General features: G+C 30.9%; 1 protein-coding gene across 3 annotated transcripts in view; it reads right to left on the bottom strand.

The window, feature by feature from the left end:
• Positions 1–27,558, bottom strand: part of Csmd3 (CUB and Sushi multiple domains 3) — a 1,133,871-nt gene that overhangs the window by 1,086,980 nt on the left and 19,333 nt on the right. The gene's annotated exons all lie outside the window — the stretch shown is intronic.

The following is a 27,558-nucleotide window of genomic DNA, read 5'->3' as shown; positions in this document are numbered from 1 at the left end:
ATGATGATTCCACATTATGTATTTAATAAAGCATCTATTATTTAATAAAAGATTCTTCCTTCTCTTTAGTGAATTTCTTTAGAAAGTATATGGGGTAGAAACAGGGTAAGTACAATGGGCAGATATTCCAGGCTTTATATCCAGTTCTATACATTCTTAGCCTTGTGAACTATAGAAATTATTAGACTCTCACCACATTAGTTTATTCATTTTGAAGTGGGGGTGCAATAATATTTATCTCATTAAATCTCTGTAAGCATTATGTGAAAATATGATTGTAAATTATCTTGCCAATAAGAAATCCCACCAAAATTCATTTTACCATCTGAATTTTACATCTACCTTCCCTTTTAAATTTGTCAATGCCCCTACATCTATACAGTCACACAACAATAGCAAAAGAATTTCATATGGTATCTCACTTGTTCACAATGTTTCATTTCTGTGGAATTTTCCCTGGGAAATTCTTAATATGGAGAAATGTTATTATATTTTAGGACCCAGATAAAATATCTGTTGAATGTTTTCTAAAATTCTAAAATAATCATGCTGCACTGTTTATCTTTTTTTGCACAGATATCATGTTCTAAGTGTAATAAAATAATTAAATTTGTGTTTCAACTTCATTTAACACCAGGCCATGATCCCCTTTAGAAGTTTACATGGCATTTTACAATTATAGAAAAAATACTCCTTTAATGATCAGTTAAGTTCATGGATAAACAAGGGAATGCCTTGTCTTTCTTTTATATTTGCACCTGTTCAACCAAGGATCTAGCACTTAAAAAAATAGCCCACAATAATTGAACAATTAAAAAAAAAAAAAACAATGAATTATGTATTCAAGTAGCCATTATCTTTTGACATTGTCCTCTTATGAGTTTATAAACTTATTCCAGTGACACTTTTACTACTCAAAATGTGTTGGAAAACTTTTTGAGGTCCTACTTACAGGTCCCAAAGCGTAACAATTTTAGAAAGCAGCCTTACGACTACAAAGTAACATTTTTAAATGCTATCTAAATGTGAACGTTTCATATTTGGAAAAACAAAGAAAAGATGTTACATGTTAGTAGCAGAATTAAAAAGGCAACTTGATTATTTTCAGTAGTTGATAATGCTGTATGCATTAGAAAAATAGGAACTGAAAGTGGTTGAAAAATACAAAGAAATACTGGCAAATTCTCAGACATTCTATTAAAATTATATAGACTGAGTTTAGTACATATGTACTTACATAGACACACTCAGCAAAAATATCTTCAAATATTAAGAAACTAAGCAGAAGTTATCTATAGACAAGTAAAGCAAAGTTGACCTAGAAGTAAAGGCTCACAGTAGGCCCTGCTTGTGCACTTTTCAAACATTACAAGTGTTCCTCAAGTCAGTTTGCTATTATGAAGCATTGGAATAATTAGAAAAGCAAATTTAATGTGTAAAAATGTTCTTGTTGGTTTCCCATTGTGGTAACATGGGATAATTAACATTCCTTACAGAGTTCCATGACTTTAGAACTTTATTTTCTTAAAATAGCAATGCTGTAACTGTGACAGTGCATGGCATTAAGAAATTATGGTAAATTATGCCTAGTTTACACATACATAAATACCACATTTTCATACATAATGCCACATATTCTGTATTTTCTAAATTGTGGCACAATTGACTACTTTGTTGTAAAAGTTTATGATGCAATCATATATTATATTGGCTTTCTTCAAAAGTATACATCTTTTCTCTCTAAGTCGGGAACAAGGCTTGTGTCTCATACTTTATTACTGTTCACTATAAAATCTAAAGGGGATATACTGTGCTTGATATATACTATTGATAATTTGAAATTTTTATCTCCTAATCCATTGCACAACACTCAAAACTATTAAGGCTCATAGATTTTGCACTGAAAAAGAATTTCCAAGACATAAATGAGACTTATCAGGGGAAAATACTGATTTCAAAAAATCCAACCTATTCTTTATACTGAAAGATATATTTAACTTGAAAAGCAAGATGGAGCTGGAGAAATTTTGAATAATATGTTTCATAGTAAGGTGTCTATTATTTCTCTTTCAAAATTCAAAGAAATTGAAATAATCTTCCCAAGGTTATAGTGGACAAATGGTGCTTCTTATAAATTATCAACTGTTGTTAAGTTGTTAAGGAAGGAAAAAGAAACAGCCCCATACTAGTATCACAGTTGGTCGAATTTCATTAAGTTCCAAGGTTAAAAAATACAACTTGGAAGCTTGTGAACATTATGATAGATAACAAAAGCTATCAGATTCATCTGTATTACCTCTCCTAAACATGAAATAGGGAAATAAATCATGGTTTGGAAGTTTTCTAGAGTTAAGGAAGCTATAATTTTTTTTGGTATTTGAGTTTTTTTAAAAATAAAATCTACCCATCAAAACCATCTGATTTTGGGGAATCCTTTTCTCTGTATCTGTCTGAAAAAAAGAAATATGTAGTATCACATTTATAAGAGCAAGTAAAGTATTATATCATCATATATTTTATTAAATACATATGCTTTATGTTATAAAGTAAGGTTAATCATGCTAACAGATTTTTGCAGCTTTAAAGTATGCTATTATGGATAATGCACTTTAATAAAAATATTTACCTTTAAAAGTGATTTTTCACTTTAGTGTATCAAAGGAAAATTGTAAAATAAATTCATTAAGTTTTGATCTTAGGTAAATTGTGCTATTCAAGCAAATGAACATTTGTTTGCTTACTTACTTGTGAAAGAAACATTGCCAGATAATACATAAATGAAAGGCATAAATTCTGTCTTCAAGAAATTGAATATATTGGAAGAAACCCCAACAACATAACTAAATATGTTAATACCCATAGTTAAAGTATAAACAAAGTGCTGAGAATTCTGGAAAGCTTTCCCAAAAGACGTGATTTTGAGGCTACATTTAAAGGATGACTTGCAATTGGAAGATTAAAAAGAGGAAGACTGGTGTAATATAATGAAAACAAATCCAAAGGAATGGAGGTATAAAATGTCATAGTATATGTTCAAGAAATGGCAAAAATTACATAAGAGCCATATATATTTCTTTTTAATTCATCCAGTGTGATACTGTTCAAGTGGCTGTTTTATGAAATCATTAAATTGTTTGCAAATAATGAACAAAATTTGACATCAAACAGAAGTTATTAATAATTTACATTTTAAGAGGCTAACTATTTATGAATCTTTCTCTTTCCACATTCAGTGATGGTTATCTGGATTGACTATCTTAAAAAAAACACTTTGAAATGTAAAGTTTAATGCAACGTGTGTGTGTGTGTGTGTGTGTGTGTGTCTGTGTGTGTGTGTGTTTGCGTGCATGCATGTGCAAGTATGTGTGCTGGAGATTGAGCCCTTTCGCATACTAGAAAGGTGCTCTACCACTGAGCTGCATCCCCAGCCTAAAAATATGAAGTTTGAAAGTGAAAAATAAAATACAAAGAAAATATGTGATTGTTTAAACAACTGGCTCTATGTAGCCATTACAGACTTATTGAATTTTCTGGCATTTAACTTGTTTCATTATTTAGTTTCACTTTATCACTATAACTCTTTGGTCTTGTACATAAATTTTACTTTCTCTTGTTTTATTTAAGCTACCTTTTAAATAGTAATGCTCTTTTAGGAATATCCCAATACTGTGAAGATTCTTTCATTTCTACTCAAAAACAAAAGTAATTGAGTCCTGGAAGAGAAGCCAGCTTGGGTATCAGTTGTTTTGTCTCCTGCCAACAATAACAATTGATTTTCTTGATTCTAACCCAAATTAAAATCATTGAGGAGAGCAGCTCCAAATGACAATTGGTGTCCACTCCACTAACCATGTCATAGTTAATTACATTAAATATGCTATATTTCCTCCTTTTAAAATAGTCTCAAAGGGATGACTATGAACAGGAATTTAATTATGTTTTAAATATACTTCGTTGTGCTCAAACTTTGTAGTGAAACAAGATCCCCTATTGGGAATCATTAATTAAGTTTTTATTCTATGCAATATTGTGGGACTATTAGATGAACTGGACCACACATTCTATATGAGAATTTTTACCCACACATTTGACTGAGTTGAGGATATGCTTAACCAGGAACTATTTGGGAGTTTAAGAGAACAATTTTAAAGCTGTAATAATGCACTCTGCTAGAAAATAACAAATCAGGGTATTTCTAAATTCAAAGACACCATTCCCAGCATATGGATATTGAGTCATGACTTCTACTCTAGTATATAGAAAATAAAATTTATTCATCAAATATTCGACATCCATCAAATTTAACTAGTGAATAAAATTCCTGGTTAAAATTTTTGATATAGACTAAAATCTTCAGGTGCCAAAATCATTTGTATCTCTGTAACAGTTATACAAAATATTTTTTCTGAATAAATAAATCATTTGATCAGTAGATAAACTATTACCAAATTATAATATTTGAAAGAATTGAGTTACTTTAAAGGAACACCAGGGAGGTCCTGTCTAATGTAAACTTTCTAACACATAAAACATAAAAAATACCATCATCCTCTGCAAAATCATACTATGTATTTCTTTATAACATTTATCATTAGCAGATAATTTATTTCCCTACTTCTTTATTTGCTCATCAATTCAGCCTAAAATATAGACTGCACTAGAGTGATTTTGTATTTACTATTTTATTTTCAGCACATGGAATAGGTCTGGCACATAGTGTCTAATATTTATTGAATGAATAAAGAAATGGATATTTCATTAAAGATAATGCCTATTTGAAATTTTGTAAGAACTGCAAGAATCAGCCTCTAGATGATTATCAATTTACAGCATGCCAATTCTATTGATAGTACACTCTATGCCATACACAATATTCCAGTTCTGGACCTTGTTTTGTCAATATGAGTATTAAAAGATATCACTTTTTAAACATATTTTTTTAGTAAAATTAAGTAACTTTCCCATATTTTTTAGACATTTAAATTTGTTTTTTTAAAATCATTTCTCATATTCTTTACCCAATTTCCTGTTAGATTCTTTGTATTTATCTTATATTGTTGCCTTTATCTTAGTAATTTATAGAACACTTTCCTATGTACTTGTGTGGTATAACTTGTGTGTGAGGGTTAAGTGATGTTTTAATTCTTGGAAATGTTTTGGCACATAGAAAATGCTCTATAAACATTAGTCATTGTTATCTATGGATCTGAAGTTTTGATAAATTGGGCAAATCTTGTCATCCCAGGATTGCAAAATATTCTTCTGTACCTTCCTTTAGTAATTTTTCCAACTGTACTTGATAGAAGAGGCAATATGGACTTAAGATAATGTGGATGTCAAAAGGATTGGAAAAAGCCTAAGTTACAAAATAGCATGTACCAGGTAATACAACAACACATGATTATCAAATGCAGACTAGCTTACAATAATAAAAGTATATTGCTCACAAGTAATAAGTGTCCATCAAGGTAAAATACATTTTTTCATCAGAGACTCTCAAAAATCATTTGGAGCAATGGCAATGACATTTTCAGAATAGGAATCTAATATTTTTTATTTCTTGTGTTAGCAACTAAATACTTATAACCAGTGTTCCTCTGCCTGTCTCTCTCACCCCTACATACAAACACTGACACCGTACTTAAATTTCTTCATTCAACCACTAAGAGATCAGGATATATGATATTTCCAGAGGCAGTGAGAATCAAAACTATTTGGAAAACAGAACTAATGGTTACAAAACAAATAAGAGGAGGTAAGGTATATGGAAGTAAATGGATATGAACAAGAACAAGAATAAATAGGAAAAGTTAAAGATGGCTTTAATCCTGAGAGACTAAAAGGATGTAGCCTCATTATTAAACTATGAAAAAGCTATAGATTTAGGAAAGGAGGATGAATTCTTATTTACATACCTTCAGTTCAAGAAACCTGGCAGACCTCCAGAAAATAGCTTTGGAAATATAAATATGACTGTAAGAAAACAGAGCGGAAAGGAAGGTAGAGACCGAGAGAGCCTAAAAAAAGAGAGAGAAGGTGAGGATGATGTGGAACCCATTTGAAAATGTAAAAAGGAATACTGTTATTAAAGGAAACAGCACTGGAGGAGGGAAAAAAAGATACAGACAGAACCTTAAATAGATACAGACAGAACCTTGGAAGATCTTTTGTTAGTTCATGCCAGCATAAGGAAGAGGAGGAGCTACCAAGGGCATCAGAGTGCTTAAGGGAATGAACAGTGTCCACAGAGAGAAGCTGCTCTGAAATTACTAAGGCTTTTAGCAAGTCCAACAGTTCAGGGACATGGATACAACAGTTCCACCAAAGTTGTGAGACATGTAGACACGCAGCAATGAGGGGCGACTGATGAGGAAACAAATTGAAAATAATTGGTGTCAGCCTTTCAAGTAGGTTAACAAAGTGGAAACAAGAATTATATGTTAGCTATTTAACAGAGCCACAGAATCGAAGGCAGATATATTTGGTTGTGGCTCCAGCTCATACATATTCCAAAAAGGAGGCATCATTTAAAAGAGAAAAAAATGAAAGAAAGGAAAAAAAAGTGAAAGGATATTATGAAAATATAAAAGAGAATGGTATGAAATGAAATAGGTTATTTAGCAATTGTAATATGAAAAATTTTACTGAATTTGTCATTATATATATATATATATATATATATATATATATATATATTAATAACTAAATTTAAAGAACAACAAAAACAAAAAGTTGAAGTGGAACCAGGGTACTAAATTATTTTCTTTTCAAATGTCTCTTTCTAAACAAATAGGAATGATTATTATCATTTGTAGATAGTGGTAATAGTAGATGTGGAGATAAGAGTATGGAAACAGTGACAATATTTGGGGATTATGTAAAATTAGATATAATTGGTAATTATTAATCAAGTCAAAATATATTTCATGAAATAATAAGAAGGAAAATATTTTCAATAAAGTGGACAGAAATATGTAATATTAGAAAGAAACATTTGGAAAAATCTAAGTTACATTGTTACCTGTCATACTTAAAATATATTTCAAATCATTTAAACTATCATCACCTGTCATCTTCAACTCTTCCCCACATACAAATGTCAGCTTGTTGTTTGTTTAATTTTTGGTGTGTGTACATGCTATATCCCCAGATAAAGACTTCATAGATCTTATTTAAGCCAATGTCAATGCGTTCATTGTCTTTACCTGTTGTCATTGTTTCATCAGTATATTATTTTCAGGATGTCATCTATCATCTCAAAACCCAAATCATAACATGGCCCCTTTCAACTTTAAAACTTATGATTTATCTTCCTTTCATGATAATAATATAAAAATTTAATACCATAGAACTCAAAAAACCTTCATGTTCTGGCTACAACTTACAAAAAACACTAGTATATACCTGAGGTAACAAAAGCATTACACGCTCCCAATGATAGGAGTGTTTCCAATTTCTAGGGCCTGAATACCAATTCCCAGGTAATATTTTCTTGTGGTATTTTTCCAGTTTTCCAGCAAGAATCCCACCCATTCCAATTAATTATTTAATTCCTTTTTGTTTCAGTTGTCTTTCTCTTTTACCTTACTATGAACCTTAACCACAGGATATAATTTATCTTATGCTCTCCACAGGTTACAGAATATTATACATACTTGTTACATTGTCACTTGAAAAACCAAGTTCTAAAATCAAGATTAACATTTTACTTTGTATATTATGGATATAGGATACTTTTACTTGCTTAAAAAAACTAAGCTTACCAAACTTATATATATATATTTATATATATATATACTCCTTAAATTTGTTTCAATGCAAAACATAGGAAAAAATTATAGCATATAATATGCAATAACTTTTATGTGGACAAAATTGTAAGGGAAATTTTGCTGACATGCCAAAGATGCTGAAAATAACCAGTGTTATCCATTAGTTTATAATCATAATAAATTTAATGCTAAAAATTAGATCAAATTATTATAAAATTAGCTGAAGTAAACATTTTGGATTTACATTCTGACAAAAATTTTACTTTTTATGGTGCTTTCCTTTCAGATAGCAAAATTGTTATCAAAGTTTTGATTGTATTTGGCAGTGGCTTCTTAATTTAAGCAAATACAAAAAAAAAAAAGTCTTATTGATAGGCCGTATCCCCTCCCATTTTTTTCACCTGTATTCAGTAGTTTCATTGATCTCCATGATTAATTGATTAGAATTTACCTTTTTGTATTTTATCCAAATGAGTTTACCAATCAGATTTTTTGGATTTTATATTAAAGAATCATTTCTTTCTAGAAACATTACTTAACTTTAGAGTCAAAATAGCACCTAAGAACTGAAATAGTACTCAGTAATAAAAGTAATTATTAAAATTTCCCAAACTTTCCTACCTACTTAATATGCTTATTATTTGTAAATAAAACTTTAAAAGGAAAATAGAGCTATTATTTTCAAAGATATAAAAAAGTTAAGCAAAATTTTATCTCTTAGCAAAGTTAGATTAATAATGTGCTTATCTTTTGTACTGAAAATAATTTGAGAATATAAAAATTTTCTTGAAGGAAATAACAATTGGGTGAAAAGGCCTTTTATTCTCATTCATATACAAAGAAATGTGAATTAAATAGGATGTTATGATTAGCTCATCAAATTAGTAAGCTCATTTTTTGATGCTAATATCTAATATTTGTGAAGTTCCAGAAATGTGGACCTCATACTCTGCCATTGAGAAATGAATATTGAGAGATTTAAAACTGGCCATTTTATTTATCCCATTCATTATCTCATTGAGATTTTTGTCTAAGCAAAAACTCAGGGTTGCTGTTAAAGAGCTTATGTTCAAGATATTTTTGACATAATAGTTATAATAGTAAGAACAACAACTGAAGTGTTCAACAAATAAAAGAATGTATAGAAAGACATAAAATTACATATAGACATAGACATTATGGTTTTCCATATATAACATCATTTAAAGTATATAACAGATACAATATATAACATATGTAATATATACAAATATATAACATAGAAAACATAAAGTATATATAACATAATATAAAACTATTATAGTCTTTATACTAGGGTTTTCAAAGTACATTTACTCCTAATGAGAAATACTCAGGGTACATTATCAATGTATGTACAGATTTTATAGGAAAATAAGCATGGGTGTTCATGGCTTTTGACAAAATAATTAGGAAGAATTATAACTGAGGCCCTTGCTATTCAAATCCAAATCTTTACTGTGTTTATTTCTATAGCATGGTTTTATTGGTGACTTTCTTCTTTTTAAATTACCTAAATTTATAAATTTTCCAAAAATGTTATTTTATTTTCAGGGAGGTATCTTTGCATATGTATTATATAAATGTGTGCATATATTTCACCTTCTTGAAACAATTTTCAGTGATTTATTTTTATAAAAACTCACTATCTTCCCCAACTTCCTTAATAAGATTCCTATAGTGCAAGAATTAAAATCAAGAATCAATAAATGGGATGGATTCCATCTAAAAAGTTTCTTCTCAGCAAAAGAAACAATCAGTGAGGTGAATAGAGAGCCTACAACTTGGGAGCAAATTTTTATCCCTCACACATCAGATAGAGCACTAATATCTAGCATATATAAAGAACTCAAAAGGTAAGCACCAAAAAACCCCCAAATAACCCAATCAATAAATGGGCCAAGGACCTGAACAGACAATTCTCAGAAGATGATATACAATTTATCAACAAATATATGAAAAAAATATTTATCATCTCTAGCAATTAGAGAAATGCAAATCAAATACTCTAAGATTTCATCTCACTCCAGTCAGAATGGCAGCTATTAAGAATACATACAACAATAAGTGTTGGTGAGGATATGGGGAAAAAGGCACACTCATACCTTGCTTGTGGGACTGCAAATTGGTGCAGCCAACATGGAAAGCAGTATGGAGATTCCTTGGAAAACTTGGAATGGAACCACCATTTAACCAAGCTATCCCTCTCCTGGGTCTATACCCAAAGGACTTCAAAGTAGCATACTACAGGGACACAGCCACATCAAAGTTTATAGCAGCACAATTCACAGTAGCTAAACTATGGAACCAACTAAGATGTTTTTCAGTAGATGAATGGATAAAGAAAATTTTGTGTATATACACAATGGAATATTATTCAGGAATAAAAGAGAATAAAATCATGGCATTTGCAAGTAAATGGATGAAATTGGAGAATATAATGCTTAGTGAAGTTAGCCAATCCCCCCCCAAAAAAAATACCAAATGTTTTCTGTAATATAATGAGGCTGATTCATAGTGAGGTTGGGAGGGGGAAGCATTCAAAGATTAGACAAATTCTAGATAGGGCAAAGGGGTTGGAGGGGGAGGGAGGAGGCATGGGGGTAGAAATGAAGGTGGAATGAGATGGACATCATTACCCTAAGGACATGTATGAAGAGACAAATGGTGTGAATATACTTTGTACACAACCAGAGAGATAAAAAATTGTGCTTTATATGTGTGATATAAATTTAGTTCATTCTGCTGTCATATATAATAAATTAGAATAAAAAAAATTTTTAAACTCACCATCTTTCAGAAAAAAAGTTAAAATGCCCCTTCCTCTGATTTGTATTGCTAAGATATCTTGCTTTTGACAAATACTAATTTTCCCTTTTCATTTTCTATCATATTCTTAACCTTCAAAATACTTCTCAATGTTTGAGTAACATCCTTATATGGGGGCATATTTGTTAGATGTCTGACTTCCCCTCCATTCTGGGTTTTGTCACAGTAAAGATCATACCTATTACATATCCATTGTTTTGGATTTAATTAATGCTTAATTAATATTGGCATAATTAATTAATTCTGAATAAATAATATATAAGTTTCTACAGTGTGTATTTACTGATTCATTAAGAAAATTTGCACTTTATTCTTTAGTTCATACATAAATTATTTATTTTAAGGGAAGTATGAATTGTGCTGTATTAAACATGAATATGCACATGATGATTCCATTTCTTCTGGATATATATACTCAGTAGTGGAATTAATGGATCATAAATATTCTACTGGATAAAATTATCTAATTAGTTGTATTCAGATTTATAGAAATTTAGTGTTGTCATCATGCATAATTCAGCTCAACCCCTCAATTTGGAATAAAATAGCTAAAGCCAACTTTTTATGTTTTTCTTTCACTTAATTTGCCATTTTTTGCTACCTTGAAATAATTAATGAAGTTCTACTGCTAATATATTAACAGAGTTTGCATTTTATTTCTTCAGTAATGAGTGGGCCCATAATATTTAACATTAGTGTAGGAAGAGCATGTGTTTTTCTTAATTTACAAATATTTATTTGTATGTTTTCCCCTAATTTTTAACAGTGAATTTATATGCTATAGAAATGCTTCAAGTAAAATATTTAAGTTTAATTTTAGCTACAAACTTATAGACAAATTCACAGTAAATGCAGTAAATTTTTTTAAAAAAATTCATTTTTAGAAGTAACAGTGGGAAAAAGTTACAGACAAAAAGGTTAAACAACTAACTTTGATACAGTGAAGAAGTTGAGAAGCTCAAGTTTCAAATAAGTGATTAATGGTCTACTTAAAATAAACTGCAACATGGAAGATAAAATAGAAAGATATAACATTTTTCAGTGACTGCTGTCTGCTTAAAAGGTAATGCACAAAATATATATTGCCAAAAACCAATGGAGATATGCAAAAAATATTAAAATATTTGTCTCATAAAGTTGGATTTTGAAATATCTTACTTTGAGAAAATGAGAATGACAGTGAAAATTTAAGAAAAGACATGAAAAAATGTCTTTTGTTTCATATAACATTTAATCTCTACTAAGCTCAAAACAGAAAGACTGTTTCCTATATACATACAACAGGTAGGATAGGAGATCAATTGAATAATGAAGATTGATTGCATTAAGGACTCCAATTCTTTACTACTGCTTGTATACACACTCCTTGATATATCACTGTTGTTCCTTTTACCTAAGGGATATGGTTTATTTTCCTTTGGTCTGATTCTGAATTTGGTAATGTGATTTGCTTTGACCATTATTATATTAATAGATGTGATATATTATATATATATATATATATATATATATATATATATATATATATATATATATATATGGAGATTTGAATGAGTACTCCCACAATTCCACTTCATCTCCTTAGCCTTGGCCATCACTATCACCACATGCCCATGTTTGCTTTTCTGAGAGTTCAGGCAGATGAATTAGAACCTAATTAGATGAATTAGGCTGAGTTATCCTAGTTTCAGTCACAGAGTATAATACCTGATCATGTGAGTAAAACCAGATAAGACCAAAAGAAAAAGTGAACTACCTTCCAGACTTGTAAGTTAAACAGGTGTATTTATATCAAGTCATTGGTATTTGGAGTCATTTCTTGCATAGCATCATTGTACAATAGCATCTATTACACAAAGACATGAGCTTTATTAAATTTCAAATTCCTACTCTTGAAAGTTCAAAATATAAATTAGCCATTTCTTTTTATATATTTTTAGTTATAGATGGACACACTACCTTTATTTTGTTTATTTATTTATCTGGTCCTAAGGATCAAACAGTGCTTCACACATACTTAGCAAGTGCTCTACCACTGAGCCATAATCCCAGCCTTAAATTAGCCATTTCTTCACTGAGAAAACTAACTGTAGTTTACCAATGAAATCTAGTTAATCAGCATATATTCACCAACTACTCATAATATGCAGTGAATTGTAGCATTTGCTATAGATATGCTGGTAAAAATCCTGGATAATCTAAGACGGTCTAGATTTTGATTTGAACAATAAAGGCATCACAGCCATAAGATATTAAGGCAGAAAAATGAGGTAGGGTGAAATGGCTAAAAGTTTATTCACACACACACGCGCATACACACACACAGATGCACAAATAAAACAAAATTCAAAAACCATCTAAGCAAAAAACACAGAGAAGGGATGGGTAGACTAATATATAAAAATGAAATAAAAACAGTTTTCATACTCATAAGCTGTTATGGTTTAGATATGAGGTGTCCCCCAAAATCTCATGTGTGAGACAGTGCAAGAAAGTTCAGAGATTAAAATGATTAGATCATGAGAGCTTTAACCTAATCAGTGGATTAATCCACTAATATGGATTAAGTGGGTGGTAACTATAAGCAGGTAGGATGTGGCTGGGGGAGGTGAGTCACTGGGGTCATCTCTTTGGATTTTATATTTTGTCCCTGGTGAACAGAGCTCTCTTTCTTGCTTCCTGTTGCCATTTCCTGAGCTACTTTCCTCCTTCATGCCCTTTTGCTATGATGTTCTGCTCACCTCAGGCTCAGAACTATGGAGTTTCCACTGAACCTCTGAAACCATGAGCCAAAATAAACTTTTCTTTTTCCTAGTTTTTCTTTTCAGGTCTTTTAGTCACAGCAACAAGAATCTGATTAAAGCATATAGTAAGTGATAGGAAGATTGAGACACCTAACTTGTCAGTGACAGGAAGATTGAGACATTTAACTTCTCAGCTAATAGGACATGACCTAGAAAATCATTCTGACATAGAAAATTAAACAAATATGTTTTGTATCAGTTGGTGATACTGTTGTACTTATATTTTCTCACTTAACCCTCCAAGAAACCTATATTGTATTGCTTCATAAAAATGAAAATTGCCTTTCAGGGAATTTAGAAAGCCAGCCTCAAAATACACAATTAGTAGTAGAAAGAAAGGACTCATACCCATTTAGAAAAAATATTTTGTTTTGTTTTTCCCCCAAGTCTTACAATCTTTCTTAGGAAAAGAAGAGTGAAATGATTGGTTTATGAATCCTATGTGAGGCAGATAATAGCTCATAGATGAAATAGAAGCTCTGTAGAATACATGTTAAAAGCATATTTTTATTTTTATTAGTATAATAATTGAACATATTTATGGGGTACAATGTGATAAGTCAATATGTGATGTCTACAATGTGTGATGATCAAATCAGTTTAATTTGCATTTCCATCTCTTTAAACATTTACTATTTCTTTGGGTTTAGAGCCTTCAATCTCATCTATTTTAGTTCTGTACAAAATATATAAAAGTTATTGTACACTATAGTTATCTACTGTGCTATAGAACATTAGTATTTATTCTTTCTTTCAAAATATATTTTGGTAGCTGCTATCCAACCTTCGTCTTTCTCTTTTCTCCCCGCTTCTTAACATCTAATGACCACTATTTTAATCTTCACTCCTATGAAATGCATTTTTTATGGTTCTATATATGAGCAAGTATATGCAGCATTTGTCTTTCTGTGCCTGGCTTATTTCGCTTAACACAGTTTCCTCCAGGTCTACCTATGTTGCCGCAAATGAGAAAATTTTATTCCGTTTGTGACCAAATAATATTTCATTATGGAAATAACCACACATTATCCATTCATCTATTGATGAACACCTCCAAGATATGATTAACTCCATATTTTGGCTAAAGGGAACAGTGCTACAATAAACATGGAAGTGCAAACAATCTTCATTCCTTTTTATATGTACCAGTAGAGGGATAGCTGAGTCATAATTCTATTTTTAGTTTTTGTGGGGAACAACTATGCTGTTTTCCATAAGGACTGTACTAATTTACATTTCCCTTAATTATCAGTGTTCTCATTGCTCCATATTCTCATCAGCTATTTTTATTTTATTTTGTCTTTTGTGATATAGTTATTCCACAGAGAGTGCAACAATATCTCATTTTGGTTCTGATTTGCATTTCCCTGATGATTAGAGATGTTGAACTTTTTTACATACATTTGTTGGTCATTTGTATATGATCTTTTGAGAAACCTCTGAGGGTTTTTTTGCCCATTTTCTCATCAGATTTTTGTTGTTTTGCTATTGAGTTTTCATGATTTTTGATATTAGATCCTAGATTGAAAATGATTTTTTTTCTGTGCTGATAGTATCTAGAAAAATTAATTCAATCTTCTAAGTCTCTATTTATTCAAGAAGGAAAAATAATAATAGAATCTACTTCATAGGTGCATTTAGTGTATAACCTCAAATAGTGTTGGGATTCAGTGCTAGATCTGATTTGTGATGGTGGTAATTGTTTTAAGATAAAAAATTTTAGTGCATAGAACCACAGGAAAGGACATATATTTGAAAACTACAAAAATAATTTGGTAATCAGGTCCCAACATGGACTATGTGACCTTTAAAATATGATGGAATCTCTCTAAGATTCAGTTACTACTTCTTCAAATAGTGCTAACATTTTAGAAGTAGGGTTGCATGAGGTTTAGACAAAACAAATGTAAAGTGGCTGGTCCAGCACCTGACCCACAGGTGTCAAAAATTATAGCATAGGGGAGTAAGGTTGTGGCTCAGTGGTAGAGTGCTTGGTTAGAATGTGTGAGGCACTGGGTTCAATTCTCAGCACCACAAATAAATAATATAATTATCCATTGACAACTCAAAAAAAAAAAAAAAAAAAAAAGAATGGTAGCATGGGGCTGGGGATGTGGCTCAGTGATTTAGTATTTGCTAAATGTGTGTGTGGGGGGCCTGGGTTTGATCCTTAGCACCACCAAAAATAATGATAATAATAATGATAATAAAATAAAGTAGCAATTAATGACATTTTAATGAATTATGTTTATTAATATCTAACATATATTAAGTGACTTATTAAAGTGACATTACAAAGTAGTCACATTAGTCCTGGTGAACAGCAAGAAGAGAAAACATTGGTTGGGTGTCCTCAACTACTTGCTCAGAGTTACAAGCATAGGACCCTAAGACTCTATGGAGATATGGAGGGATGTGCAGCCACCCAGTGCTGGTTAGCATCATGACCTGTTGAATTTTAAGCTGAAAGGAAACTCGGAGGACACTTTCATAAAATCTCCTTTATAGATGAAGAGTGAAGAATTTGTTATTTTACTGAGGTTATTTAAACTGCAGTGATACTGTTTGGGGAAAAAATGGGTTTTCTGATACTCATTTCAGATTCTGTTCACAGAAAGAGCTCAATTCCAAAGCATCAACCAAGAAACTGGTAGTGAGGATATAATGTCCCAGGATTTTATAATCTACTAAGGGTACACATGAATACAAGTGAAAATTTCTGGCCTAATTTTATTTACTATCATCATTATCATTCTCAATATTGCTGACTTCATCTCTGATAGTACAGCTTGAAGAAAATGTTTTCTTTAAAACCTGAGTTTTTTCACCTTTACTCTGAAAAACTTGAACATCTCTCAAATGCATGCATGCATACTGATATTAAAATACAAGTAAATAATTTTAGAGATAATCTGTAAGTTACTCATAGAAGAGTTAAATGTTTTACCTTAGTAGTAAATTATTTATCAAAAAACAAAATAACAGCAGCATGCCATAGTGAAATATTTCTTTTAAGCAGGTGATTCATTTTTTATAGCTTACATTTTTTCAGGGAACCTGTTTTGGTTCTAAACATTAAGTTATAATCCAGGTGCACTATTGACTTCAAGACAGAATAGAATGACTATCCAAGCATTAAATACAATTGCACCCTCTGAATGAATGTAAAGACCAATTTTTCAGTCCTTACTCAGGCAAAACTATCTTTAGAATCAGTGGGAGTTCTTACTAAATTAGGAATGAATTGGATTTAATAAACTCACAGCTGTGTCCATTTTAGCATTGCTTTTTCTCTAGGATTCATCATAGTTTATTATTTTAACTAATGAAAAACTGTTTTGTATTACAAATATAATGAATAATTAAACAACCAATAGCTAATTTTGACAGCTCTATTTCTGAAAGTCTTCTTTAAAAGATAATGTCAGTAGAGTAATGCAGAACACTTGTGTAAAAAAAAAAAACAAGCATTTAATTCAAAATCTAAGATCTTAAATTTTGTTTTCATTCTGTTACTAGTGTATCATCTGATAGGTGATTTTGAGTCCAGAAAAAAAGATACTTTAGTCTAAAAATATACATTTCAAATCAATAAAAATCCATAAGTTTAAAAAGGAAAAAATATATAGAAAATCTAGCAATAGCACCAGCCTAAGTTTTGGCATCTTCCCATTTTCTAGTCTTCTTTCTCTTTTCAGAGTACATAGAAAAGAAAAAGCAGTAATAAGACATGATTGCTTCCTATGATTATGAAGTTCTAAAGGGAGAGCAATTTTTGTATTAATACTGTGAAAAATCCTTCTGAAACATCCAGTAACAGCTGTTTTAAAATTCATCTATAGCAAATATAAAAGTAAATACTTCTTTTGAAATTATGATGATAAAGTTTCATCTCACCAATCAGACATCAATTTTTCCTCTGCAAACATTTGCATGTAGCTGAAATTAGACAGCACTTTCAACTCCAAATGATGGAAACAATCACATTGGCTCCCACAGAGAAATGTAAGAGGAGTTGATGTATCAAGGATAATCCAAAAATGTCATATGTTCTTTTCCCAGGTACAGTTTTTGTTTCAGTGAAAAGGGAGTAAAAGACCAACCCCCAAAATAATTCCCAAAATCAATGCAAAAAATAAATATGTGGATTTAAAACATTAATCGCTTCATTGAAATGTTACTTTCTGAAAATTTCTTGATCAAAACTATTTTCTGTAGAATCACTAAAATGACTCTAATAGACAACATATATATATAGAAAGGTAGATTATAAATCTGTTCTATACATTAAAATATATATCCATATTTAAATGTTATGTACCCTTAAAAATTTAGGGAGACCCTGTACAAAATAAAAATTTAAAAGGCTAGGGATGTAGCTCAGTGTCCCTGGGTTCAATCCCTGCTGAAAAAAAAAAATGTTATGCAAAAAATTTGAAAAAAAAGAAGGCCCAGGGCATGTAAATAGTAAGTTTATAAGAAAATAAGTAAAGTACACAATATAATACATAATAATGAATTACTATTACCCTGGCTCGATGTATAGTGATCATGGATAAATTCAACATGTTCTAAGTTTTTTAAAACAGCTTGATAAACATGCAATGAATAAACATGAATTTAAATACACAACAATCAAAAATGAATAAACATAAACTTATATATAAACTATAGGAATTTTATACACATCACAGGAGAATTTGACATTAAATGTCTCTAAGGGAAGATATGTTTCCTTATCTCTACCTGGCATCTAACTAAGTGACGTGATTTAGTGAGTTCTCAATCCACATTTTTTGTTATCTATAGTGATCATATACAGTAAAAGGGGAACAGCTATATTACAACTATAATAAGAAATGATGATACCTGTTGAAACAAAATATCTGGTAATCCATCATTTATTCAGCAAACATTTTCATCCTTACTCACCCATCCCTGCAAATATATACCATATACACAGGAACACACTCCTGTGTACCTGCTAAAAAACATGTCTTAACCATTTGGAGGGGGAGAGATAAAAGACAAAGGAACAAAAACTAAATGGCATACTACTCATTGCTAGAGTAGTTAATTAAGAAAGTTAACTAAGAAATCCTATTGCATTTAAAGGAAAAAAATTGAAGAAACAGGGGCTGAGACTAAAGCTCAGTAATAGAGCATGTGCATAGTATGTGTGAGGCCCTGAGTGTTCAATCCCCAGAATCAAAAAGAATTATATATGTATATATGTAATTATAACGTACTAACTAAAATAATGAATAATAATTATATAATGGAGGTCAGTAGAATAAAGCAAGAAGATCAGGGAGAGGGAGGAAGAAATAAAAAAGAAAGATAATGGGAAATGAGATTTATCAAATTTTGTGTATGTACACACATGGCATAATGATACCCACTCAGATGTATAATTATAATTTACCAATAAAAAATAAAGAATCAAACTGACAGTCATTTAATACTTTACAAAAATATATGAATTATGTGGGTGTTATATGTAAGATAATAATTTAGGTCCTGGTTAAATAATTAAAATAAAAGTGACTCCTGTTCTAATGAATATTTTTGTGGCTAATGAAGAATTTAAACTGTCTGCATATGCTAGGATTTTCAATCTAAGTCATTGATGATAACTTAATACATTGCTGAAAATGTCTTCCCTTAGCAATTTCATAAATCAATAAAGGAGGCTTTCTTTGAATTTAATCTCAACAACCACAAAAGGAATGTTGAATATTATCATACATGCATCATTACTTTTTAAAAAAAGAGCTTGCATAAAATTAATGCAAAAATATGATATGATTCCAACATTTTCAATCAGAGGTAGAATTTTGTATTCAGAAATGTATGAGTTTTCCCATGAAAATAATTAGATTTGTATCACATGCCTGCCATTTGAGAGGTAGGCAGATTTGAACAAATTTCTTAGCAATATGTTACATTTTTTTCAACAATAAAACATGAATCGTATTGTCTGTCAGTCTAAACACTACTTATAAGTGAAAATACTTATAAACTGCAAAGTGATGTCATGTAATTTTTATTCATTAAAAAGATGAAACAAAAGAGGTAGGTCCTATAATATATTTTTAAAATTTGAATATAATACTACATTGTTGGTATGATAGGGGAAAAAACTAAGTTTCCAAAGAAATTACATATAGCAGTTTATATATAAATTGATTGAGGGGTCTGAAGAAAGTTATTGAGTAAAGACAAATGACACAGCTACATGATCAATATCAGACAGACCCCCTTTAAGGATAATCTAAAGATTGTGAAGATTATAAGAGCAATGGTAACAACAGCCATAATAAAATTCCTTTTAGAAGTTATTTTCAAAATCCTGAATGAAGAAGCAAGGTTTCAGTGTATGTTCTGGAATATACAGTTATAATGTGAACACATGCTTTTTTTGCCTAATTAGAAAAAAGTGGTAGCATGGTCATGCCTAGAGACTTGATGCTTAGCATTAATAAGGGGATAACTCAGAGGACATCAAGCTGTTTTTAGAAGGCCTCCATAAACTACTATATTTATAATAAAACCTGCAGATGTAATCATACAATCATTATCCCCAGAGCCAATAGTACTTTATCCCTGAAACAACTCCATGATGACACATTTTGCCACATGATCTAAGTTGCTTTAGTCCTGTTTAGTAACAGTAAAGCAAGTCTTGGTTTGCTGTGTAGCTTGACTGTCAAGAAAGAGGCACTGTGAATTCTATAAGTATGTGTAGGTCAGTACTAGGTATTCATGTCTAGTGCAGCTCTTGGCAAACAATAAAAACTAAAATTGTAACTATTTAATCAATGACACAGAGATAGCCACATTTCTTAATCTTCATGACATTGTTGGAATTAATAGAATTCTTTTTGTCAGCCTTAATCTTGAAGACATTCTGTTAGTAGCTTTTTAAACCCAAAATAGCCATAATTATTTATTTTACATAAATAACTATCTTGTACATTTTGCTCTTTTTTAAATGACTCATTGCCTTTATCAATCATCATGAATGCTCACATGTTCTTTACATTCTATGCATGATATATTCTCTTCACATACAAACAAATATGGACACTGTATGTATCATTAGTTCTAATTTGTTTGTTGTTGTGTTTTTCTGTTTTGTGATTAGTATAATACATTTAAGATGTTATAACTACCAGGGCTCCTACAAATCCTGTCCTGCTCACCCCTCCAATAACCTACATCAGAGTATCAGTAGAAAAGCTACCATTTTGTATGTATATTTTCTACTACTATCTCTTTAATTTCTTGCTAATTGATTTAAGCTTCCACTATTCTTCTGAGACTGGTCATTAAAGAGTTTATTTATCAATGACCAAATTTGATAATCTTTCCCAAGTCCTCTCTGTCCTTCAACCATTTTCAGTGTTGTACACCTTATCTTTCCTACAGTGATTCTTCATGGATTTCTTCCAACCTCTATCACTTGTTCTTCCTCTTCACCTAGTTGTCACTCTTAGAAAGAGCATATCCCCAAGTCCTGTCCTTGACACTTAAATTTTTTGTATTATTTATATTCCAATTACTCATTATACTCAAGAATAATAATTATCACACGAGAAGTTACCCCAAAGCAAGATTGCTGTGAGGTAAATGAATTAATGTGCAAAGAGCTTTGAAGTGTATCTACCCATTTAAAATATGGTAACTATTATGATCCTTCCCTAGACACCAAAACATACATTTTCTATTTTTCACTCAATATTGATGAAAATAAATCTCTCTAGCGTTTCAAAGGGAATCTCTGAAAATATAGTTGTCGCTCCCAACAACCAATTCTTATTATTACTCTGGTCATTAGTTTCAGAATCCCTTTCACTTAATTTTTCATGTGTAAAATCATTCATACATGAAGAATGGAGGTTATGTATCCTTAACAAAACAAAGATAGCTATTTGAAGTAATACCTATATTAGTTAGCTAAATTTAATTATTCCACAATATATATACATATATATTCAAAACATATTGTACATGGTAAATACTTAAAATTTTATCAGTCAACTTAAGAAAACATTGTTTTAAAGAAGAAATCATATGTCATAAAATGTTTTAATCTGTGGAGTATATATGATTACTAGATACAATATATCTAATTCCCATACACAATATATTTAAGCTATAAATAAACTTTAGCCATCCAGTCCAACTTCTTCATTTTCTAGAAAAGGCAAGTAGAGTCCAGAGTGTTTAAATGATTGAGGTTAAGTGATCTGCAGATGTTCCTACAGGGGTTTCAGACAAAATCAGATTTGCACCTACAATCTAATACTTTTTATGGGAAAATATATTTTTACTTTAAAAAATATAAAAATAAAATTCTGCAAAGGGCAAAGAAAACTATTTGTCAAATAGCCTCTTAGATGAGAACAGTACAGTCATTTCCTTCTAATAAAACATGTCAGAGGAAATTGTTTAAGTTTAAGAGAAATTGTTGATTATCAAGCATTTGTGTTCTCTCGCTGCCTCTGGGTACACCTGGGGTCAATTGATAGCCTACTAAAGGTTCAACCCCTGAGACACTGCAGCCAATATAACCTTAGTAGGAAACTGTTAGGCTAGGACTTGGGTGAGTCCATGAAATCACCTGTGCTGCTCATTCTTTTCCGACCTATGCCCCCAATCAAATAAATAGATCTTTAAAACTAAAAACACCCTCATTAAAAAAGAAAATTTTCTGTTTCTTTATTCCCATTAATAAAAATATATATCATTAAATGTATTAATTCTGAGTGATGATTGGATTCTTTTAAAAGCTGTAAATTTATTACATAATTCACTTTGCCAAGATTGACTTACCTGAGCTAGAGTTTCTCAAAATTAGGACTCAGTACTTTTGAATACCTAAAACTAGAAAATACATATTAATTCCTCGTGCTTTTAGACTTTATAGCACCCTAAGCCAAAGGAAATATAAAACTTATATAGCCAAATTAACCACATTAATTTAAACATCATGGATAATGTTGGATTGCTGACCTAATTCTTCACTGACAATAGGATAGAGCAAGAGTCTTTGGGTTTAGTATGTAAGTTTTATGATGGAAAATCTTTTCTTTTTTAAGAAAAATTCCGTTTTTTTTTATAACTACAAAATGTTCTTATCTGCAACACAGTAGTTAGGACTATTATACTTAAAAGTTGTAAAAGTTGTCTAGGTTGAAGTTTTTTACTACCAGTGGACTCAGGCAAGTTATAATGTCTCTGTGCCCCAGTGTTTTTATTTATAATATAGGATAAAATACATATATCAACAGTGTTGCTGTTATGATTAAATGATCTTATGTAAGCCCTGTAAAATGTTTGATGTTATAATACATTTGTGCATTAGAGAACATATTACTTGGCAAAAATAAGTCAGTATCTGTGTGTTTTCATATTGTTCCCTGCCAGGACTAACCTTGAGGCACATTGATACTTACATGAGCATTAAGTCAGACATTAAAATTTTGTAACAGTACCAATGGATAAGATGGGCTCCATCTCTCAGAATCTTTTCTGTAATTCTGCCTTGTCTTTACAATATGAAACTAGTATTGGTTGACCTGGGTGGACTTGAAGACTTGAGAAGTTGAGTAAGTTAAAGTTAGTTGACCTTTCCCCAAGAACAAGTTTGTTTGCTTTTCAAAAGGTGAACTAAACTCTTTGTTTGAATCTTTACTAATCTGTAAATTATCTGGACTTTCTTGCTGTTTTATAAATTGAAACATCCTAGCTCACAGGGAAGGAACTCAGTGAATGATGAAAGGTGATATATTGACTTCATATTTAAATGTATGTACAGGGGGTATCATTCTTTCAAGTACAAGTGATTGTTTCCCATATGTATTATTTCATCTATTCTTACTTAAAACTACAGTATTAAAGTGTTTCATGATATTGTACCTATCTCCATGGCCACCCCTTCTTTCTTCCTTGCACAGATGTTCAATGTTACCAAACATTTTTGCCTCACATGAGTGCTGGGGATAAACCCAGGACCTTGTACATGTGAGGTAAGTGTCTCACCACTGTACTACACCTACAGCCCCAGCCTGTTTTCTCTCTCACATATGCACATAATCACACGTGGGAGCCATCACAAACAGAAGTGAAGAAATAGCAATCCCTTTTGGATTATATATAGTTAAAAGGACAGATGAATTAACCAGCTCCATCTGAATCAGTCATATCTACTTTGAAACTATAGTTATTCAGTTTTCATGCTGGTTTAATTACAAAATCGATCTTTGGTCAACTTTAGAGTCATAAATTAAATCATAATGATTGTGAAATAGTTTACCATTACATAATGAGATCAGTTACTTAAAAATACTATTTGAAATATCATTTTGTAAAGTCACATAACCTACTTTTAACATATGATTTCTTTTTAAAAGTCTGCAGAATCTAAAACAATTTTGTCTTACTCGGCCTAATTTTTTAAGTTAATTTATTCTTAGCCAATACATGATGTTATAATACATTTGTGCATTAGAGAACATATTACTTGGCAAAAATAAGTCAGTATCTGTGTGTTTTCATATTGTTCCCTGCCAGGACTAACCTTGAGGCACATTGATACTTACATGAGCATTAAGCATGAGCTTTCCAAGACTATGGACATTTTACTTAAAATTAGATTTTCAAATGCTATTCAAATACATGAATAAATTTCTACAAATGTTAATAGTTCTACAATGTAGAAATTCTGGATGTTCTGCAGATATCAAAAACCATTTTGATTTTGGTATATTTTCCAACAAAATTTCGACCTTAGGGCATGGCTAATGGCCAACAATTATATGAAAACATATTCAACATCTTTTGTGTCAGGGAAGTGCAAATCAAAACTACATTGAGATCCCATGTTACTCCATTCAGAATGGCAATCATCAAAAATACAAATAACTTGTGCTGGTGAGGATGCTGGGGCTAGGAAAAGAAACTCTTCAACTGTGGATGGGAATGTAAATTAATATAACCATATGGAAATCAGTATGGAGGATCCAAAAGAACTGAAAGTTGAACTACCACATGATTCGGCTATGCAACTCCTCATTATTTAGCCAAAAGAATTAAAGTCAGCAAAAGAAATATATGCACACCCATGTTTATTGTAGAATGATTCACAATAGCTGAATTATGGAATCAGTTTAGGTGTCAGTCAACAGATGAATGGATAAGAAATGGATGAATGAATAAGAAAATGTGGTATATATAAAAATAGAGTTTTATTCAGCCATAATGAAGAATAAAATTATACCATTTGTAGGAAAATGGATAGATCTGGAGAGAAAGTAAGCCAGACTCAGAAAGACAAGTGTGATATGTTTTTTCTCATATATGAAAGCCAAGGGACAAAAAGAAAACAGTGATGTTGTGAAAGTAGAAGGAATGCCATGGGGTAAAGGAAGGGGATATGCCAGAGAAAGAAGAAGTGGATAAGGAGAGTTACTGGAGGGGAAAGTAATGAAATTATGCTGTATACATATGTGACTATGCCACAATAAAACTCACCACCTTATAAATAATATATGCCAATAAAAAATCCTACACGCTTCTTAAGAAATGTGATTTTGAAAAATATAATGATAAAAAAATGATTCAAAACTCATTATACAGTATCATTTTCATTTTGGCGTAGGGATGTCATTTTCTCTTATGAGCAATTTTTCTCTTAATTTTAATATTAATTAAAAGTAATAGTAGATTTCTCCTTAAGATGCCAAAGAACATAATCAAAATCAGTTTTAAATATTGAAGCAAAATATAAATGACCTATTATTACTTCTTTTAACTGTTCTATGCTGTTCACCATTGAAGTTCTCCATTATAAACATGTATCCTAAAATAGCAGATATATCACATTTCACAGAATGAAAAAAAATGTAAATCAAGCAGATTTCTTTAAATGCTTTTTTTAAAATTATGTCCTAAGCAGTTTTTGTTATATTAGAACATTATGTGATATATAAATTAAATCATAGAATATTTCAATTTGTATGATTTAAACAAATCTTTTCACATCCAGTTTTTAGGGTAAAGCAAATAATGATCTGAATTTTAAAAGTAGGGATAAAAGTTAAAGCAAACTGTAAGATCTGAATTTTTTCTCCTCTCCATTTTGTTGTTGTTGGTGGTTGTTCTAGAAGAGTACAGAATTTTCTTCCTATAAGTCATAGTTTCACAGCTATTTTATGCTGCTTGCCAATAACATTAAAATGTAACAGTAGTTTTCACTAGGCCGTCTTATGCAATCCATTAAATTTTTAAAGTTGAAAACTTGGCATTGAAAATTATTGCATCTCTAAAACAAAATGTCAGATTCATTCATGCTGTGGGAAACTTATAATTCCATTTCTATAAACTATGTTAGCCTTGAAAATAATCACTCACCTGTTGCATCCACCCAAGCTCCAAAGATTTGTTTTAAAATCTTAATATTCCCAGTGTTTCTGAAGCAACAGGCATAGAATACATTTGCTGAAATATACCACTTTCAACCCTTGATGCTTCCTTTCCACTTAACCAAGAAGTCAGTCACAGTCTGTATTTGGGGTAAAAATGAGAGTTCATAACCCACTTGAATCAAATGTATGAAAGATGTTATGTCAAGAGCTTTGTAATGTTTTGAACAACCAATTTAAAAAAAAAAAGAAGTCAGTCACAACAGAGCAAAGACAAGGGCAAAGCACAGACTTACATTTAAGCATTTTCACGGATGTGATTGGTCTATCTTCTGGTACCAGCAACGTTGCTTTACTAAAGCTATTTTTTTTTTTTTTACAGCAAAATGAGTCAGTTTAAATGACTTAGCAAATACCTTTTTCATATCCTGAATCAGGAATAAAGAGGGAAGCTAACAATCATACACTGGCATCAAGTATCAAATAGGCAAACTTGGTGTTTATTGTATGTTTATTTATGCATCTACTTATAAATATAAAACCATATTGCAGAATGATAAGCAGTGTTGATAATTATCATATATTATTGACCGCTTAGAGACAAGATAAGAATGAAAAGGATCTGGCTGTGGTGTCGAATGCCTATAAGCACAGCTACTCCAGAGACTGAGGAAGCAGGGCTACAAATTTGAGGGCAGCCAGGGAAATGGAAAGACCCTGTCCCAAAATAAAAATTAAAAAGAATGGAGAGATGGGAAAGTAGCTCAGTTATAGAGTGCTTGCCTAACACGTGCAAGTCCCTAGGTTTGATCCCCAGTACTGAAAAAAAAAGAAAGTAAGAAAAGTAAAATATCAGTAAATCAACAAATCAACTTCAGTCAGAAGTCATACAGGCAGTAGTGCCTCTCAGTGTCAAGTATTTCATAACATTACCATTCCTCCAAAAAAATCCCATGTTCAAGAGAAAACATTGAAATGAGAAATATGATGATTTGTTTACACTTTACATTGAAAAAAGAAAACAATTCATGAAGTAAATATTGCAAAAACAAAATAAATGAACTATTTTGATGAGTCATACTATAATATATAGATGCAAAATTTTCAAAATGCACAGGATTTTAAATATCTATTCCAACTCCTACAATTTAAATATAATAAAGTGGAGACAGTATAAAATAAAAACAATGAAGAAATCATGGATGGGGGAAAATATTTTATTTTTTGTGACCTGAACGACAATTTCAATGTAGTAGGAAATTACATAGAAGATATTTAGGAGCAAATGCTTAGTATTGTTTTATTTCTCAAAGAAAAATATAAGTACATGGAAATAAGAGCTTATGGATTAATCGAGGTGACATCTTCAAGAAATGGAAATACCTAAGAAGACAGAAGTAATACAAGTGTTACTTCTTAGGATACACTAAGTATATCCCTTTTATTTATTTATTTTTTCTTTTTCAAAAGTAAGAAATGTATAACAATGTGCCTTTAAGTTGTTCAGAAATACAAGCTAGATATCAAAAGACAGTTCAGGTTCTCTAAAGACAAGCAAAAGGTAATTAGAACATTATTATCAGATAGGTTTAATGGCACAAACAAATCAAATGGTGCATTGGAAGATGTCTTGTGAGAACAAAAACCCAATATAAGTTTAGAGTAGAAAGAAAAAAAAAAGACCAACTTCGTCATTAATGATTTAGC

The sequence above is a fragment of the Marmota flaviventris genome, chromosome 15 (genome assembly GCF_047511675.1).
Source record: "Marmota flaviventris isolate mMarFla1 chromosome 15, mMarFla1.hap1, whole genome shotgun sequence".
Lineage (NCBI taxonomy): Eukaryota > Metazoa > Chordata > Mammalia > Rodentia > Sciuridae > Marmota > Marmota flaviventris.
Note: the sequence above shows the minus strand (reverse complement) of the source record. Positions and strands in the feature narration are given on the sequence as shown.